The sequence below is a fragment of the Bacillus rossius genome, chromosome 5 (genome assembly GCF_032445375.1).
Source record: "Bacillus rossius redtenbacheri isolate Brsri chromosome 5, Brsri_v3, whole genome shotgun sequence".
NCBI lineage: Eukaryota > Metazoa > Arthropoda > Insecta > Phasmatodea > Bacillidae > Bacillus > Bacillus rossius.
In genome coordinates, this window is record NC_086333.1 from 42267586 (window position 1) to 42287605 (window position 20020).

At 38.0% G+C, this 20020-nt stretch overlaps 1 protein-coding gene across 5 annotated transcripts in view; it reads right to left on the reverse strand.

The window, feature by feature from the left end:
- LOC134531738 (uncharacterized) overlaps positions 1 to 20020 on the reverse strand; it is a 618769-nt gene that overhangs the window by 143398 nt on the left and 455351 nt on the right. The gene's annotated exons all lie outside the window — the stretch shown is intronic.

The window sequence follows — 20020 nt, forward strand, 5'->3', positions numbered from 1 at the left end:
ATTTATTTATTGCAATTTTTTTATTAAAAACCTAAATTATAAATTATAACGCATATAGTATATCATACATACGGGAACGTAACCTCACTTATACAGAATCATTTGAAAAAATATATACATAAATACGATTTTTGTCATTAATACTAACAATAAAAATATGTTTAATTGTATAGACCAAAATTAAACATAAATCACTCAAGTATATGACTTAAAAGCACAATTATTATTTGTATTGACCCTTTTTCCATCATTTCAATTTTTGTTGAATGCTGCGCGTGCATCATAAAAATTCATTCTCATTTTTTTCATTACGCTTCTAAATAAGTATAACTTCAAAAACCCTTGGCCCGGGCCAGACAAAATTACACACACTCGAAAAGAAAAGAAAAACAGTACCTGATGTAATTCAATCATTTTATCATCGTTACAACGTAAACAGTGCTCGAATTTCCTTTGCTGCTGGCACCGCACTAGACACGCATACGGTGTTTTCGCCAATGTACTGGGATCACTGCATCGACACTGCGTTACTGTTGGCGGCCCGACTTTGGTGTGACGTGGATTTTTTGAGAGTGGATGTTTGTAGAGCAAATCAAATTATCCCTTACATTCACCCATGTCGATGTCCTGCCACTCAGTTTCTTCTTTCTGTCTTGTTACACGCTATTTCATAACAAGCACGTACCGACCTCTAGCTGTTCTTGAGTTCGGAGCATGTATTCTACACCTAGTGGCTTTTGCATGTCTAGTTTTTTTTTTATCATCCCGTAACGTTTGTTTCAAGAACTCTGAAATACCAAATTCCCTTCAGCAATTCGTTTGAAATCTCGAGGATAGCATGTGTATGCTTATTACTGCAGTGTTTTAACTTGCATGTAGAACAGTCATCGTTTGTTCATACTATTAACAAACAATATCGAGTGGTGTGCGTCAACATTTTTACTACCTTGATAAAATTACAATGAATTACTTAGTTAACAAATTACAACAGCGTCAATATAACTCCCAAAACCTATAACCATTACGCATATATTTACCAGTAAAAAGCATATGGGGAATCCTTGATGTCTCAGGAACACTAAAAATGTGACTTAGGCCAATTTCTTTGTGAAAGGACTATACATTCACACATCCTACATATATTTATACAGTGTTTGAACTATTTTCCACTCGGGCCAGAGCGACCTACGCGCACCGCGTGTGGCCTTGAGGTAATATCCCTCCTCCCCGCCCCCCTATAATTCCTTTTGCGCCCTGAAGCGCTCTAGCACACTGGTTAGTTCTGCCACAAGGGAACGCTGGTTCAACCCCCCGGTGGAGCGGAACACATCGACATAACCTGCTTTCACAGCGGTCACGATCACGTTCAGTAAGTCAACGCTCATTAAGTCTGTTAATGAAGCTCGGCGTAACACGTGTCTGCGACGTTTTAAAAACACGCCCTGAGAGCTGAGGTTCGTATTTACTGCGAGCTATATAGTGCGCGCGCTCATTAACACGAACAAAATGAGAAAAAAATAATAAGGGAAACATGGTGAAAGTTGAAAAAAAGTTCATTCAAACTAAATTTTCAACCATTAAAAATTATTTCGAAAAAAAAAAAGTTAATTGATAGTTATACTACCTAACTAAAACTTAGTCACATGTACATATAGTTTCACGAGTCGTAATTTTAACAAAAAAAATCATCTTCCATGTAAAAACCACCTTTCAGCAGTCTGAGTTTGTGCTTTTATAAATGAGTTTTTAAATTAACAGCTTTTACGGAAATTTTTTTCAGTGTCATTCTATGATGTGCACGACTAAAGGCGTTTATATATTTTTAAAAATATTTTCATTTAACATATTTTATGAAAATGATTTTTATATAACTGCTGTAAATATCTCTAATGAATGCAGTCACCAGCATGTAGTGTGAAAAAACTATACTTCATTCAAACCATTTCTGACACGCATTTAGCGTGTTCGGACTTCTAGACAGCACTTGCACATTACAACTAACGGAAGGATAAAGTTCACGCTCAGAGCAAAGAACATAAAGCCGGATTAAAAACGGAGTGAAGTCACGTGGAGAGGAGGATACAGCTGTAGCGCCATATTGAAAACACTTTTTCCTTTGTCCGTAAGAAAACATTATGTAAGTGGATCTTATGACCACCATATTGCGTCCCTTCACTTTTTTATTTAACCACGGCCAAACTCAGCACTGTGCTGTTATACAATAGGTTAATAACAAGCTTATTTGATACAATAAAAAACACATTCTCACACACTCTCACACTACATCTCCCTGCAGGTCATCTCATATCTCACATGCCATGTTGGCAGAGTTGGAAAAATCCCCAGGTTTTTCGGAGAGAAAAAAAACAGTGAGATTTTTTTCGGTTTTTTCCCTTCAATAAAACATGTGTTTCTTGACATTGCCTGTTTTTTTATATTTCTCAAAGAGTCTGAATTACGATAGGTTTTCTGAAAATGACGTTCAAAATAAACTTGTTAAACTGAACCTTTCGAAAACCTTCTGTTTACTTGTCTACACGCTTAGATTTTATAATTAAATATTATTTATCTATTTCTTGTATGAATTTCGAGAGGGTTGATAGTATTTTTAACAACAAGTATCTTCTTACTGTGGTTTAGTTTAATTGTTTACTCCTCCATTTCATATGAAATTTTCCTTTGTTCACAGGCACTTGACAAAATAACTTCGAAAACCAATACCATTATTTAATTTTTATTAATATTAATACAGAAGAATAACCCAAGTGGGTCATAGAATAAGTTATATTGACAAAAACCCAACATAAAACACTGCGCTCTGGGCAGATAACCTATAGCCGCCCCTTCCTTTTCCTTTACCAGTTCCCCCCAAACATCAGGAAATTGTACAAATGCAATCTTATTTTTTATCAGCACAAAAGGCAACTAAATACAAAGGTTTTTTCAAAGACTTGGGCTATTTGTCTTTTTTTAATTTAAATTTGTTGCAGTTTTTATACGGCTACCATAATGAAACAACATGAGTTATGGTATACCGCGTATGTGCCAAACGGGTTATAAATCCATTTCTGAAGTATTCGGTTTAAGGTCTAATACTTTTAAGCGCACTGCAATAGTTAGTATAAACTAACATTTCCACTTGACACGTATTTTTTTGAAAATCAAATCATTACCGTAAGTTTATTTTTCTTTTGTTTTCTCCCTCCGTCCCTCAAAATTGTTTGTCTTATTTTTTATGTTTCGCATTTTAAAATCTCCCGCCCCTGGAAAACTGCCCGTTATTAAATCAAATCGGGGCCTGGGTGCACGGCTGCCATCCCTACGTGTCGTGTCGGGGGGGGGGGGGGAGAGGGGGGGGGAACATGTTTTGCAAATATCGATGTATGGAAGACGTGAACCTGGAACCTCCATCAGGACTGCTCCAGCGTCTGTGGCGGAACACCAACCCCGGCGGAAGGCAAACTGATGACGCCGAGCAGGAAGAGAGGACAAGACAAGAAAAGAAAAGAAAAAAAAAGAGCTCCCCGCGGACTGCCAGGCGGCGACGAGATCCCTGCGATAACAAAGCGACGCGACTCTCCTTTGTTTACGATACGCGCGACGCTCCTTTGTTTCCGATACGCGGCGCTCGCCGCATACTGACTGCGGCGGACCGGCGCGCGGTCTTTCTCCCCCGAGACAAGACATCTGCGGAGCGCATAGCGCCTTTTGCAAGGCGCCGTTCCACCAACTGCAGTTCAGAGCGAAATGGCGCCCACCGTTGCCAGACCGATACTTCCCGGCTTGTTAACATTAAAATTATTATTTTATACCAGCCAATGCCCGACATGCGTTGCAATGTCTTTTTTTTTTTTTTGTAATTTGTTTGAAGCAGGTACAATCATTCAAAGCATTTATCTCCATTTTTTTTTTTTTTTCCAATTATCTACCTAGCAATCACGTGCGTATTCGAATGCAATATTGTGCCAAAATTTCAAAACAATCTGCGAAGAACTTTCGGTGATTTAAGATTGTGAACTAACGTTTACATTTTTATACATACAAATTCTTAATCGTGTCGCTTATAATTAATTTTTTTTTTGCGCGTGTAATCCGAAATACGATTTATGGGGCTTTTATTTATATTTTTACTTCAGAGTTATGTTACAAACATTTACGATGAATCTCAATAAACAAGGGCAACTGCAGCATAAAATTATGTTACTTACGTGCAAAGAATTGTTAAAATAATCACTATGTAAATGATATGTCAATATAAGCTGTGCCAGACACCTATTGTACAAGCATACTTCTACAGCTACAATCGACAACGTAAAAAATCAAGACGAGAATTGATTCTACGAATACCGTTTACTATCGTGAAAATAACCATTAGTAGTATGTAAATGACGGAACTAGATCTGGCTTCTGGCTGTGGTGCTTGGTGCCGGTGTCCGCCATCTTGGATTGTGACGTCACGGCGGCAAAAATTCCTCAAAATTCCTCAAAAATGACTCAAAATAACTCAAAAATTCCCGTTTTAAGAAAAAATTTCCCGTTTTCGAGGGAAAAATTCCCGTTTCGAGGGAAAATTTCCCGTTTTATTCCTCAAAAATCCCAACGGCTAGAAATGTCCTGATAGAGGCTTAAGCATCCTTAACTCAAGCCTCAGTTAAGCCTCTATCAGGATGTGACCTTGACCTTTGACCTTGACCCCGGCGGCCATCTTGGATCCGCCATTTTGGATGACGTCATTTCGTTTTCTAGAAAATTCCGGCATTGTGTTATCCGCCATATTGGACGATGACGTCACCGTTGCAATTTTCGTTACGGCCGCCATCTTTAACTTTTTTATTATCCGATTTCAATGAAAAAATTTTTAAAATTTATTAAAAAATCCATTTAATAAAATTTTAATGAAAAATATTTAAAAAATATATTTTTACGACACGGAGTTCGGAGTCCTCGGTTCGAACCCGGTGAGGCCAAAAAAATTAAAAATGGCGACCGATCCTCCTCCCGTGGTGACTTTTGGCAGACTGACTCCCACCACTTTTCTTAAAGCATATATATCGTCACCTAGTATTACGTCATGTCCGCCATCTTGTCTTCGATGCTGGAAGCCATCATCATCATTGTATCGTCGACGAGAGTGCGCTGACACCATGTTAGTTTAGTTCGTATCCGCTAGAGTGCAGTAATCATTTATTATTACTGTGACACCCGCCATCTTGAAATATGGCCGCCATCTTGAAAATCCGTAATTATTTAGCTAGAAATTCGGGAAAAATTCCAAAATTCATTAAATAAATCACTCATTAACTTACATATTGATTCGATCCGCTCCAGTCCTTGGTTCGATCCCTGAATGATGCAAAACATTTAATTTTATATAAAAAATAATAATTTCAATAAACCATGTTCAAAATTCTTAAAGATACTTTAAATCCTCTACTACCATCATCCTATCAGACACCAAGACCACCATATTGGAAATTCGTAATTGTAATGCTAGAGATTCGGGAAAAAGTTCAAAATTCATTAAATAAATTTGTAATCTATATACTGATTGATTAGATCGACTAAGGTCCTTGGTTCGATCCCTGGCCGATACAAAACAACTTTAATTTTAAAAAAGTACCAGAAAAGTGTAAGGTTCGAGAAATAAAACACCTCAAAGTCTATTACAAACATAATATTTATTACACAATTTCTATCCTACTACAGAATCACTTGCGAAAGCCAACAACAATCTTATAAACATTTAGCCCTGCATAGACGTGCAACGACTACTTCTTAGCTCCAAATGGCTCCCAAAGCTCCAACAGCCTCCAAATGCTTAACACAGCTCCAAATGGCTCCAAATGCTCCAAACGGCTCCAAATGCTCCAAATGTCTCCAGCAGCTCCAAATGCTTAACAGCTCCAAATGCTCCAACAGCTCCAAAAAAAGGCTCCAAATGCTCCAATAGCCTCCAAATGCTTAACACAGCTCCAAATGGCTCCAAATGCTCCAAACGGCCTCCAAATGCTTGACAGCCTCCAAATGCTTAACACAGCTCTAAATGGCTCCAAATGCTCCAAACGGCCTCCAAATGCTTGACAGCTCCAAATGTCTCCAGCAGCTCCAAATGCTCCAACAGCTCCAAAAAAAGGCTCCAAATGCTCCAACAGCCTCCAAATGCTTAACGGAGCTCCAAATGGCTCCAAATGCTTGACAGCTCCAAATGCATAACACAGCTCCAAATGGCTCCAAATGCTCCAAACGGCCTCCAAATGCTTGACAGCTCCAAATGTCTCCAGCAGCTCCAAATGCTCCAACAGCTCCAAAAAAAAAGGCTCCAAAAGCTCCAACAGCCTCCAAATGCTTAACACAGTTCCAAATGGCTCCAAATGCTCCAAACGGCCTCCAAATGCTTGACAGCTCCAAATGTTTCCAGCAGCTCCAAATGCTCCAAATGCTTGACAGCTCCAAATGCTTCAAAAGGCTCCAAATGCTCCAAATGCTCCAAACGGCCTCCAAATGGCTCCAACAGCTCCAACAGCCTCCAAATGCTTGACAGCTCCAAATGTTTCCAGCAGCTCCAAATGCTCCAAATGGCTCCAACAGCCTCCAAATGCTTAACACAGCTCTAAATGGCTCCAACAGCTCCAAAAGACTCCAAATGCTTCAAAAGGCTCCAATTGCTCCAAGAGCTCCATCTCCAATTGGTTCCAACTGATTCCTATTACTTTTATCGAACTTGGCATGATTACTAACATGTCTTTATCAGTATACATTTTGACTGGCAGTGGTAACGTTTTTTTACACCTTTAAGTTATAAGTTTTATTTAGAAATCAGATTTCGATAAATGATAGCTTCCATCTGGAAAGAAAATATATTAATTTATCTTCAAGTTTATACACATACATTTAATTTAATCCATTATTGTATGTAGCCAGCTTCCCTCAGTTCTTTGAGTATGAAGGATATTTCTTTAATGTTCGAATAGTTTCCTGCACAAAGCGATCCATGTAGTAGTCGTAGCCTGTTAACCAATATGTTAGGATCTTCCCATGAGGTATAATCAATCTCTTCTGCTGCCTTCATCATCCTTGCATGTTTATAATAAATATTATCTCTGGTGTTTATCGTTTTAACACCAACCACAAGGTCACTTTCGTCATCTTGCCAGTGATTATCACAAGCTTGATCAGGATAATTTATTTTATTACGCCGTTTCCATCGTTTTGGTCTCAAACCACCATCACAGTCTTCGCTCTTGCATGCTTTTGGTGCTTCAGTACAGTACTCAATCATGTCAGCCTCAGATGTGTCACCACAATCTTCAATCATGCCAGCTTCTGATGTGTCACCACAGTCTTCAATCATGTCAGCACCACAAACTTGATCAGGATAATTTATTTTATTACGTCGTTTCCATCGTTTTGGTCTCAGACTGCCATCACAGTCTTCGATCTTGCCTGCTTTAGGTGTTTCAGTACAGTACTCAATCATGTCAGCCTCAGATGTGTCACCACAATCTTCAATCATGCCAGCCTCAGATGATTCATCAAAGTCTTCGACCTTGTAAGCTTCAGGTGGTTCTCCATCTTTCACATTTTCATGGAGACGACTAGATATTGGAGTAAATATATTTTCATTTCTAATGTGGTTACAACTTCCTTCGTTTGTTTTAAATTTTAAATTATTATCTTGATCTAGATCAGTAATTTTAGCATTAGCTTTTTCGCCTTCGTTCCTCTTCCGCGATGTTGTAGCCCAGTCTTCGTTATCTTTATTCATCTTAATTGTACAGGTCTTGTAATGTCTATCCAAGTAATATCTTCTACCAAAGGATTTCTGACACTGACTGCAATGAAATGGTTTTTGACAAGGACCCAAATTACACTCGCTTCTCTCATGTCGTTTAGCATTCTTTCTCAAGGTAAACACCTTGCTACAGTATCTACAGTGATGACGTTTTGATACAGCAACAAATCCCGTTTCAGGATTCATATTAGTTATTGAGACTAATGCCGGATGCAAACTAAGAGTTTTAAATTAGATATATTACTTAAATAGAATTTTTTAATTATTTCATCAGCGAGAATTAATTTATCTCATTCAAAGGTACTTGTTGCAAGTAGTTCTGCTTTTCAACAACAGATGTCGCCACATGTTACTTGCAGGTAAATAATATTTAGTTATTTTATGCGGGATGCGGGATGCTCACTAACGATCGCAAAAGAAGGATGGCTTCGCTAGACTCCAAGGAGAAGGAAGTTCGTCCATCCTGTTAGTGCTTCTTAGATTTCTCAGAGATTATTTGACTGAGTAATGATATTTTTTTTTAAATTTCCACCTGATAAAAATATTACAAGTGCTGATTTATTGGCAGAATTTCAATAATTAAATGCGACCTTGAATAAAAAATGACATGACTCATTAAGTAAAAAAAATTCTTCATGCAGAGATCAATTCCTCATCAGTAACCAGAAGCACTCGGAGAAAACCATCAGATGTCTAGTCAGGAATAATCAGAAGCACCCAGAGTAAACCATCAAAATATTGTCAAGAATAATCAGGAGCACACGGAGAAAACTACCATAATATTGTCAAGAATAAACGGGAGCACACGGAGAAATCCACCATAATATTGACAAGAATAATCAGGAGCACACGGAGAAAACCACCGCAAGTTTTCTTTGATATCATAAAATTTCAGGAAAAAAATAATACTAAAAATAAAAATAAATTAATAAAAAATTTAAAAAAAATAAAATAAAAAAAATACATAAAATTCTGGCTTGTACTAGAACTCTATCTTTGTTCAACAATGAGAAGTTCACAAGCTAGCAGAATTTTATGTATTTTTTTTTATTTTATTTTTTTTTTAATTTTTTATTAATTTATTTTTATTTTTAGTATTATTTTTTCCCTGAAATTTTATGATATCAAAGAAAACTTGCGGTGGTTTTCTCCGTGTGCTCCTGATTATTCTTGTCAATATTATGGTGGATTTCTCCGTGTGCTCCCGTTTATTCTTGACAATATTATGGTAGTTTTCTCCGTGTGCTCCTGATTATTCTTGACAATATTTTGATGGTTTTCTCTGGGTGCTTCTGATTATTCCTGACTAGACATCTGATGGTTTTCTCCGAGTGCTTCTGGTTACTGATGAGGAATTGATCTCTGCATGAAGAATTTTTTTTACTTAATGAGTCATGTCATTTTTTATTCAAGGTCGCATTTAATTATTGAAATTCTGCCAATAAATCAGCACTTGTAATATTTTTATCAGGTGGAAATTTAAAAAAAAATATCATTACTCAGTCAAATAATCTCTGAGAAATCTAAGAAGCACTAACAGGATGGACGAACTTCCTTCTCCTTGGAGTCTAGCGAAGCCATCCTTCTTTTGCGATCGTTAGTGAGCATCCCGCATCCCGCATAAAATAACTAAATATTATTTACCTGCAAGTAACATGTGGCGACATCTGTTGTTGAAAAGCAGAACTACTTGCAACAAGTACCTTTGAATGAGATAAATTAATTCTCGCTGATGAAATAATTAAAAAATTCTATTTAAGTAATATATCTAATTTAAAACTCTTAGTTTGCATCCGGCATTAGTCTCAATAACTAATATGAATCCCGAAACGGGATTTGTTGCTGTATCAAAACGTCATCACTGTAGATACTGTAGCAAGGTGTTTACCTTGAGAAAGAATGCTAAACGACATGAGAGAAGCGAGTGTAATTTGGGTCCTTGTCAAAAACCATTTCATTGCAGTCAGTGTCAGAAATCCTTTGGTAGAAGATATTACTTGGATAGACATTACAAGACCTGTACAATTAAGATGAATAAAGATAACGAAGACTGGGCTACAACATCGCGGAAGAGGAACGAAGGCGAAAAAGCTAATGCTAAAATTACTGATCTAGATCAAGATAATAATTTAAAATTTAAAACAAACGAAGGAAGTTGTAACCACATTAGAAATGAAAATATATTTACTCCAATATCTAGTCGTCTCCATGAAAATGTGAAAGATGGAGAACCACCTGAAGCTTACAAGGTCGAAGACTTTGATGAATCATCTGAGGCTGGCATGATTGAAGATTGTGGTGACACATCTGAGGCTGACATGATTGAGTACTGTACTGAAACACCTAAAGCAGGCAAGATCGAAGACTGTGATGGCAGTCTGAGACCAAAACGATGGAAACGACGTAATAAAATAAATTATCCTGATCAAGTTTGTGGTGCTGACATGATTGAAGACTGTGGTGACACATCAGAAGCTGGCATGATTGAAGATTGTGGTGACACATCTGAGGCTGACATGATTGAGTACTGTACTGAAGCACCAAAAGCATGCAAGAGCGAAGACTGTGATGGTGGTTTGAGACCAAAACGATGGAAACGGCGTAATAAAATAAATTATCCTGATCAAGCTTGTGATAATCACTGGCAAGATGACGAAAGTGACCTTGTGGTTGGTGTTAAAACGATAAACACCAGAGATAATATTTATTATAAACATGCAAGGATGATGAAGGCAGCAGAAGAGATTGATTATACCTCATGGGAAGATCCTAACATATTGGTTAACAGGCTACGACTACTACATGGATCGCTTTGTGCAGGAAACTATTCGAACATTAAAGAAATATCCTTCATACTCAAAGAACTGAGGGAAGCTGGCTACATACAATAATGGATTAAATTAAATGTATGTGTATAAACTTGAAGATAAATTAATATATTTTCTTTCCAGATGGAAGCTATCATTTATCGAAATCTGATTTCTAAATAAAACTTATAACTTAAAGGTGTAAAAAAACGTTACCACTGCCAGTCAAAATGTATACTGATAAAGACATGTTAGTAATCATGCCAAGTTCGATAAAAGTAATAGGAATCAGTTGGAACCAATTGGAGATGGAGCTCTTGGAGCAATTGGAGCCTTTTGAAGCATTTGGAGTCTTTTGGAGCTGTTGGAGCCATTTAGAGCTGTGTTAAGCATTTGGAGGCTGTTGGAGCCATTTGGAGCATTTGGAGCTGCTGGAAACATTTGGAGCTGTCAAGCATTTGGAGGCTGTTGGAGCTGTTGGAGCCATTTGGAGGCCGTTTGGAGCATTTGGAGCATTTGGAGCCTTTTGAAGCATTTGGAGCTGTCAAGCATTTGGAGCATTTGGAGCTGCTGGAAACATTTGGAGCTGTCAAGCATTTGGAGGCCGTTTGGAGCATTTGGAGCCATTTGGAGCTGTGTTATGCATTTGGAGCTGTCAAGCATTTGGAGCCATTTGGAGCTCCGTTAAGCATTTGGAGGCTGTTGGAGCATTTGGAGCCTTTTTTTTGGAGCTGTTGGAGCATTTGGAGCTGCTGGAGACATTTGGAGCTGTCAAGCATTTGGAGGCCGTTTGGAGCATTTGGAGCCATTTAGAGCTGTGTTAAGCATTTGGAGGCTGTCAAGCATTTGGAGGCCGTTTGGAGCATTTGGAGCCATTTGGAGCTGTGTTAAGCATTTGGAGGCTATTGGAGCATTTGGAGCCTTTTTTTGGAGCTGTTGGAGCATTTGGAGCCTTTTGAAGCATTTGGAGCTGTCAAGCATTTGGAGCTGCTGGAGACATTTGGAGCATTTGGAGCCGTTTGGAGCATTTGGAGCCATTTGGAGCTGTGTTAAGCATTTGGAGGCTGTTGGAGCTTTGGGAGCCATTTGGAGCTAAGAAGTAGTCGTTGCACGTCTATGCAGGGCTAAATGTTTATAAGATTGTTGTTGGCTTTCGCAAGTGATTCTGTAGTAGGATAGAAATTGTGTAATAAATATTATGTTTGTAATAGACTTTGAGGTGTTTTATTTCTCGAACCTTACACTTTTCTGGTACTTTTTTAAAATTAAAGTTGTTTTGTATCGGCCAGGGATCGAACCAAGGACCTTAGTCGATCTAATCAATCAGTATATAGATTACAAATTTATTTAATGAATTTTGAACTTTTTCCCGAATCTCTAGCATTACAATTACGAATTTCCAATATGGTGGTCTTGGTGTCTGATAGGATGATGGTAGTAGAGGATTTAAAGTCTCTTTAAGAATTTTGAACATGGTTTATTGAAATTATTATTTTTTATATAAAATTAAATGTTTTGCATCATTCAGGGATCGAACCAAGGACTGGAGCGGATCGAATCAATATGTAAGTTAATGAGTGATTTATTTAATGAATTTTGGAATTTTTCCCGAATTTCTAGCTAAATAATTACGGATTTTCAAGATGGCGGCCATATTTCAAGATGGCGGGTGTCACAGTAATAATAAATGATTACTGCACTCTAGCGGATACGAACTAAACTAACATGGTGTCAGCGCACTCTCGTCGACGATACAATGATGATGATGGCTTCCAGCATCGAAGACAAGATGGCGGACATGACGTCATACTAGGTGACGATATATATGCTTTAAGAAAAGTGGTGGGAGTCAGTCTGCCAAAAGTCACCACGGGAGGAGGATCGGTCGCCATTTTTAATTTTTTTGGCCTCACCGGGTTCGAACCGAGGACTCCGAACTCCGTGTCGTAAAAATATATTTTTTAAATATTTTTCATTAAAATTTTATTAAATGGATTTTTTAATAAATTTTAAAAATTTTTTCATTGAAATCGGATAATAAAAAAGTTAAAGATGGCGGCCGTAACGAAAATTGCAACGGTGACGTCATCGTCCAATATGGCGGATAACACAATGCCGGAATTTTCTAGAAAACGAAATGACGTCATCCAAAATGGCGGATCCAAGATGGCCGCCGGGGTCAAGGTCAAAGGTCAAGGTCACATCCTGATAGAGGCTTAACTGAGGCTTGAGTTAAGGATGCTTAAGCCTCTATCAGGACATTTCTAGCCGTTGGGATTTTTGAGGAATAAAACGGGAAATTTTCCCTCGAAACGGGAATTTTTCCCTCGAAAACGGGAAATTTTTTCTTAAAACGGGAATTTTTGAGTCATTTTGAGTCATTTTTGAGGAATTTTGAGGAATTTTTGCCGCCGTGACGTCACAATCCAAGATGGCGGACACCGGCACCAAGCACCACAGCCAGAAGCCAGATCTAGTTCCGTCATTTACATACTACTACCATTGAATTTAAGTTTTGAGATAGCTGACACACGTTCATACTAAGGACAGAGTTGCTATCAAATATGTTATAATATAATTTCCAGATATTTCCCAAAAAATTTCAGCTTTGCGAAATAATTCCCTTGTGTTAATACACTTAATTAACAATAAATATAAAAAATGCAAGTTCATTGATTACGTAACTTCTAATGTGTTTTGTGTAATACAGCTAACATTATGATCGAAAGAATATTTTGCAACATATGCTATCTACAAAACATCATATTTTTTTTTGTAAAATAAAAATAACTGTTAGATTCTTCAAAGGTAAAAAACTGTGCCTCTCATACAAGGGAAATAGTCAAGGAAAAAATAAAACCTGGTAGTCAAACCTTATTAAAATTGTACAGAAAAATCCACAAGTACAAATTCTAACAGTAGCCCCCACATATTTCTCCCAGGTTATCATAATACTCAAGTGTATTAATGCCCTTATCTACTAGATAGACAGTTGTGCCAAAATGTCAATTTCGTAGATTCATTACCCTGTAGAGAAAAAAAAACCGCTGCAAATTTTATAAAACAATAAAATATTTTTCGTGGCGTTTTATTATCCATGGCAAAATTACACGTTTGCTTGTCCGTTACATATTCACGCCACGTGATGGAGGAAAACAAAAACAAACGAGTGAAGAGCGAAGATGTGGCGCCGCGCCGCGGCAGTAATGAGCCTTGTGGCGCCTGCCCCTGCGATGGAAGACGACCCGCGGATCACTACTGCTCGGCGGAATTGCCTACCACGCAGGGGCGCCGCTTCACCCGGGGAGTGGGGGCGCGCATGTAGGACAAGACCTCCCCCAGTTCATCGGGACTGCATCCGGGCCCCACCTTGGGCTCCATCGGGCCGTGAGTCACGCGCAGCCGAGAGAAGTCTTCCTGCTCTCGAGAGGAGACCGCCCAGCGGGCCCGTCAACCTCGACCTAGTGTCCCACCAGCGTTCATCCCGTAGTACTTCTCGGCTTTTGGGCGTGCCCGGACGTTTCGGCATGCCTCGTTGCAGCCATCTTCAATAACCATCAACAGTTGTAGGCCTGGTGCTATAGCACATTATTTATACAGGACCATTCATAGTCCAGCCTGTAGGCGGCCATGATTGTAGGACCAAATAAAATTCAGATCGTAGTCTTTCATGGCCAAAGTATTAACTATTAAGTGGCTCTTTTTTTTTTATTTAAGTCTCTGAATGGGGAGAACATAGTTGCTCACACCAGACAACAGGATAAAACTGAGGATTTACTGACTGACCAAACCCTTTTCCAACCATGGCCAGACAATGGGGAGAACATAGTTGCTCAAACCAGACAAAAGGATAAAACTGAGGATTTACTGACTGACCAAAACCTTCTCCAACCATGACCAGACAATGGGGAGAACAAAGTTTCTCAAACCAGACAACAGGATAAAACTGAGCATTTACTGACTGACCAAACCCTTCTCCAACCATGGCCAGACACATGGACCAATCACAGCTCGACTGTGAATGGCCCTACATAAATTCTGCGCCACAACACCAGGCCTTGAAGACAGCTGCAACAAGGCATGCAGAAACTTCAGGCACTCCATCATTTCTAGGGACGGAAGCCGTTATCGCGTATTTATTAAGGCACTTTGTATGTCTGTCCAGCTCAAATTTTGCAAACGATTTTAAAGTTTCTTCCCGTTGAACTATAGTGTTGATACTTTAAACATAGCTCACACAAGACTAAACAGCAGAAAAAAAACTTTTGGAATAAAATTTATTTTAATATGCTACGTTTTTAAAACGGACTAAAATTATAAAATAATTTCTCCTATCCCCATAGAGATTTATATGGGGATACAGTTTCCTAACCCCCATATAGATTGTCCTGAAAAATTGTGATTGTAAATTTTTAATACCTATGAAAATACTTATAAAATTAAAACGAAAAACGAGGGACGCATGCCATAGATAATACTAAGGAGTGTATGAAGCATCTGTCTCTGAGAAAATTCACACAACACTTCATATCATTTGCAGTGCAACTAAATAGTGACTTGGTGAACTATTTATTCACGCATAAATTCTCTATTGAATACGCCCCAAGTTTTTTTCATTTTAAATCTTATCATTATTTTCAAAGGAATTAAAAACGCACATCTCAGATTTTCAGGAAGATCTGTATGGGGTTGGGATTCGGTATGGGTCTTGGAGAAATTATTGTAAACTTTTTTAGTACGTTTTTAAAACGTGGAAATTTTTTTTAAAAATTAATTATTTTAATTTCCAGTAAACGATGTAACTGCAGACAGACATGTCACAACTAAAGCAACACAGATAAACTTCGAAAGGAACCGGCCATGTCTTACAGTAGAAAACTACGCCCACAATTTGACTACCGATAAACCATGGTAATCTGGAATCATGACCTAGTTCTTTTAATGATTTTTTTTTTTATCTCTGCGAACACATTTATTTAAGTCTTATAACTAACAGCTTCCCGAACTGAAATATTGGTTAATACAGTATGATTATCTATCTGTAGATAGCAAGTCTTCAAAATTCAACGAACTCACAAGTTCCAAATATACGGTGCGTGCACTCATGTTTCCAAAATAATGTATGATTACGGGCAACAATATATTCTCATTTTTTTCTCGGCCCCCAGAGCGATTTTTGCTCTTGTAAAATAAATATTGCACTGACTTTAATCCTGAAGTTCTCCTTACACCTAACACCTGCATATTTTAAATTAATTACTACCTTCATGTATTCAGAAATACGTTTGCTTATATTAAATTAAACGCTACGCAGAAACAAATCAGTTTTAATGTGTGTAATGAAAATGGTGTGGGGACACAAATATTTACTTTTGTTTTATGCAAAACTGACGCAGAATGAACGACACTCGCCTTTCGACATTGGTAAGAAATATCACACTGACGGTGTGCGATATTTCCTCCTATGTCTTACGCAACCCCAGCAACAAATCGTCTCTTGCTGCGGTCAGCCCGTAGCACCGCTTTTTTAAAAACTAGCAATACAACTACGCAGAGTAAGAGAACCACTGCTTGGAAAAATGTCCAGGAATTTTTTAATATTCTCTAATTATATTTTATTAAAAATCTTTTTCTTATAATAGTTGGGATAGTACACAAGAAATAAGCCTATTTCCTCCAGAATGAAATTATTTTTAAGTTTCAGGAACTTACAACTATGTACCGATGTAAAAACACGATAACATTCACTACTACTGAAATAACATTAATATAAAAAACAAAATGACTAGGCTACAAAAAGAAACATAAAAAGTAGCTAGGAGAAAACATAATGAGTAAAAATTCCCGTAAAAATTAAGTAAGATCTTTGGTGCCTAAAATATGGATTTATGCAAAGCGTAATAAATACCTTAAGATATAACACGCTTTAAAAATTACTACACACTAAACCAAAGTCCAACGTGAAACTTTATAGGCATTAGGAAATGAAGATGCATTTATGTACAAAATTTTTACTTTGTTAGCTTTTTTTATTAATTGGCTAGTGATGAATTGTTAAATATGTTACCGTAAAAACCATGCTAATTCCTATCACAAGTCATTAAACCTGGAAAAATAAAATATTTATAATCTACGTTATAATCGTAAAATGTCATACCCAGATTCCTTTAGTAGCTAATGTAGTGATCTTATAGTGTTAAAGATTTTAAACTTGTTATTCAGGTGTCAACCTGAGAGGCATGTTTGAAAACTCTGATATTTAAAAAGACGATGAAGGACATTCCAGTGGCAAACAGGTTTCCACGGTAGACTATAATGTCTCCTCCTCCGCGCCTTCATATCGTCATCTCCGCAAACTGCACGGACCGCGAGCGAGAAGAAGCCAGGCGGAGATTTAACGAGTCGATTGCCCTGCGACATTCTTCGTCCGACCAACTGGAGGTGTGCGGCTCAAAACACGGCCATCGTTATTTAAAAGGCGGTGATTACCTCGGCGGGCCTGGATGCTGATCATTTACATTCTTCTTGGAACTGAAAATATTAAATCTAGTGCATTTTTTTGTTAGATAAATCATTCGAACGCAAAAAAAAATATAATAAGCTAATTTAATTGTTTACAAGATCTAGAATATTACAATAATGCCGAGTTAAGTGTGTATATCCCGTTATAAAACATTATTTTACTTTTACGTTAAACACAGTTAAACTTGCAGAATTTTTGTGTGGCAGAATGTCAATATGTGTGTTTGTGGTGCACGAATTTTACATATCTAGCTGGAAAAGTTGAATTTTGTGTGTGTTTGTGGTGAAAGAATTTTACATATCTAGCTGACAAAGTTGAATTTTTAATATTTTAGTGCAGTATGGAATAATTGAATAAATAACTGAATAAAGTTTGGATTTTGAGGCAATTCTGGTGTACCTATGGATTAAAATTCTTTCAGAAAAATGTATTTTATTTAGCCTTTAAAAAACGTAAAAATCCTGATGATCGTAAAAAGCAAGGTAAAATTACTTTTTTTTCTGAAAGAAATTAAACCTTATCAAATAGTCGCCAGTAAAATTGACTTAAAACCGTAAAGATTCCTGTTTTATATTCCATTTTGATCTGCTTATCCATACAGCACAAAAAAGTTAAAAATTGAACTTTGCCAGCTAATTATGCAAAAAGTATGCGAGTATATTTAATTTTGTTAAATTTCAGCAATTCAGAAAGTCAGCAAGTTTAACCATGTGGAACGTAAATACAAAATAATGACCTGGAACGGAACATACACCCTTAAAAAATTACGGAAGAAGAGCAAGGAAGTTCCCAAATAAAGACATCACCACCCAAAAATACTTTGGAAGTAAAATTTTTCATTTCTAAAATAAATAAAAAACAAATCAATGCATGCTTCATGTGGTTGGTATCTCAGCAGCCTTACTATACCTCGAGGGCCCTTTTCAAGCGTGGCTAGGTCCTGTGCCCAATTGAAAGATTAATTGTAATACGAAGCACCAAAGTTGTGCCTTTACACGGTACCCCAGAAATCGGAAGATATAAAGTTTATAAGTAAAAATATTAAGTAATAAGATTCTCCAATTTTTTTTTTTTTAAGAGCCGCAACATGTATTTTCTCTCTTATCTACGTGGAAGTTTAAACGATAAAATTGAGAAAAATTATAAATATTTTATAGACTTAAAAAAACGACTACTTAGGAAAAAAACACGTAAAAGTAAAAACATTAATATGGTGATCATTAGTAGACTTCTAGTGATAAAGAGGAATACCTAAATTATTTTAATTATTAATTATTAGAATAAAGACACCCGGGTAAGAGCGGTGACGGGGGGTGCTATGGCAGGTGCGAGCGCAGGTTGAGGACATGCCTTGTGATTGGGTCGTTTCATTTGGTTCTTTGTGCTGTGGCAGAGCAGTGACAAACCTGTGAGAAGAGCCGCAGTCTGCAGACCCCTGCAGTACCCCACCACGTATCTGCACGCAAGGCGATGAACCAGACGCGACCCCTTCCCACGGTGATACAACAACGGGACTTTCGTGTGTTGAACCCCCCAATCCCCCCTTCCCTTTTTTTCCCCCCGTACTGCGCGTAGCACACGTAAAACAAACTGACCCAGTTATAGATAGATGAAATGTTTCCCCCCAAACAGTTGGATGTTTACCAGCTTTCCAGAACAGGACGGATTCATGAAAGCCCTGGGAGACACGTAAGTGGCGCAGTGGGTGGGCCCATTTCACGTCTTGAGCATTTATTACCGTAGCAATTCACGGATTCACCTCGTGATGGGATAACATTCAAACGTGTAAGGAATAAATCTCGGCCAATTGGAAAACCCTCGAATAAAGAATCACCGAATCAAGTCGGGCAACCGATGAACAGGTGATATAACTTGCCCGAGGATACAGAGGAGTGTGGAGACTATCCTAGAGGTCACTGAAAAAGGTTAATTTTTCCAGTCCTCAGAAATAGTATTAAATCCTTTCCGTACAACTTGAGGAGGGGGGATGATAATGAACTGTGCATATTGAGAGAAGGTGATACCATAATAGTTAGAGACCCGTGAATTTCGCGGATTCAATGACCTCCAGGTTAGACTCCAATATCCTCTACACACTCGGGCAAATGCCAACTGTTCATTGGCTGTTGACTTGTGAGTCGTCTCGACTGGGTGGCCTGTGATTCGACACTTCTACGAGTGAGGGTCTCTAATTGGCCCTCAGTCCTCCAGATTAACAGAGAACCAATGACAGAAAGCAGCACTAAGGTATAATTATTTGAATTTTAGCACAACACGAAATGAATCCGCGAAATTCACGGGTCTCTAATAATAGTAGAGACCTTAAAATAGATCCGAATTCCGAAATCATATAAACAAATCGTTTTTTTTCCAGAGTGAATTCGTAAGTATTATAATTAAGGGCATGCATATTTCGCGAAAAGTTTCCGAGACTAGCTGAAAGTTAAAACACTGTAGCATCGTCTGTGTCTCGTGATTGGGCGAGTTTCTTTCAGGTCAATATCGATTGTTACAACACCAGTCAGTGCGGAAGCAAACACGTCCTGAGTGGCTCGGTCAAATAAGGCAACGACTTCTCTCGCAGACGTCCGTCAATCACAAGGAAGAAACCGCTGGTGTGAGTATAACGTGTTGCAGTCTAATAAGCGTTCAAATTTATTCGCGAAAAATGCCTACCCTTAATCATAATTAGAGACACGTGAATTTCGCGGATTCAATGACATCCAGGATAGACTCCAATATCCTCTACACACTCGGGCAAATGCCAACTGTTCATTGGCTGTTGACTTGTGAGTCATCTCGACTGGGTGGCCTGTGATTCGACATTTCTATGAGTGAGGGTCTCTAATTGGCCCTCAGTCCTCCAGATTAACAGAGAACCAATGACAGAAGCAGCAC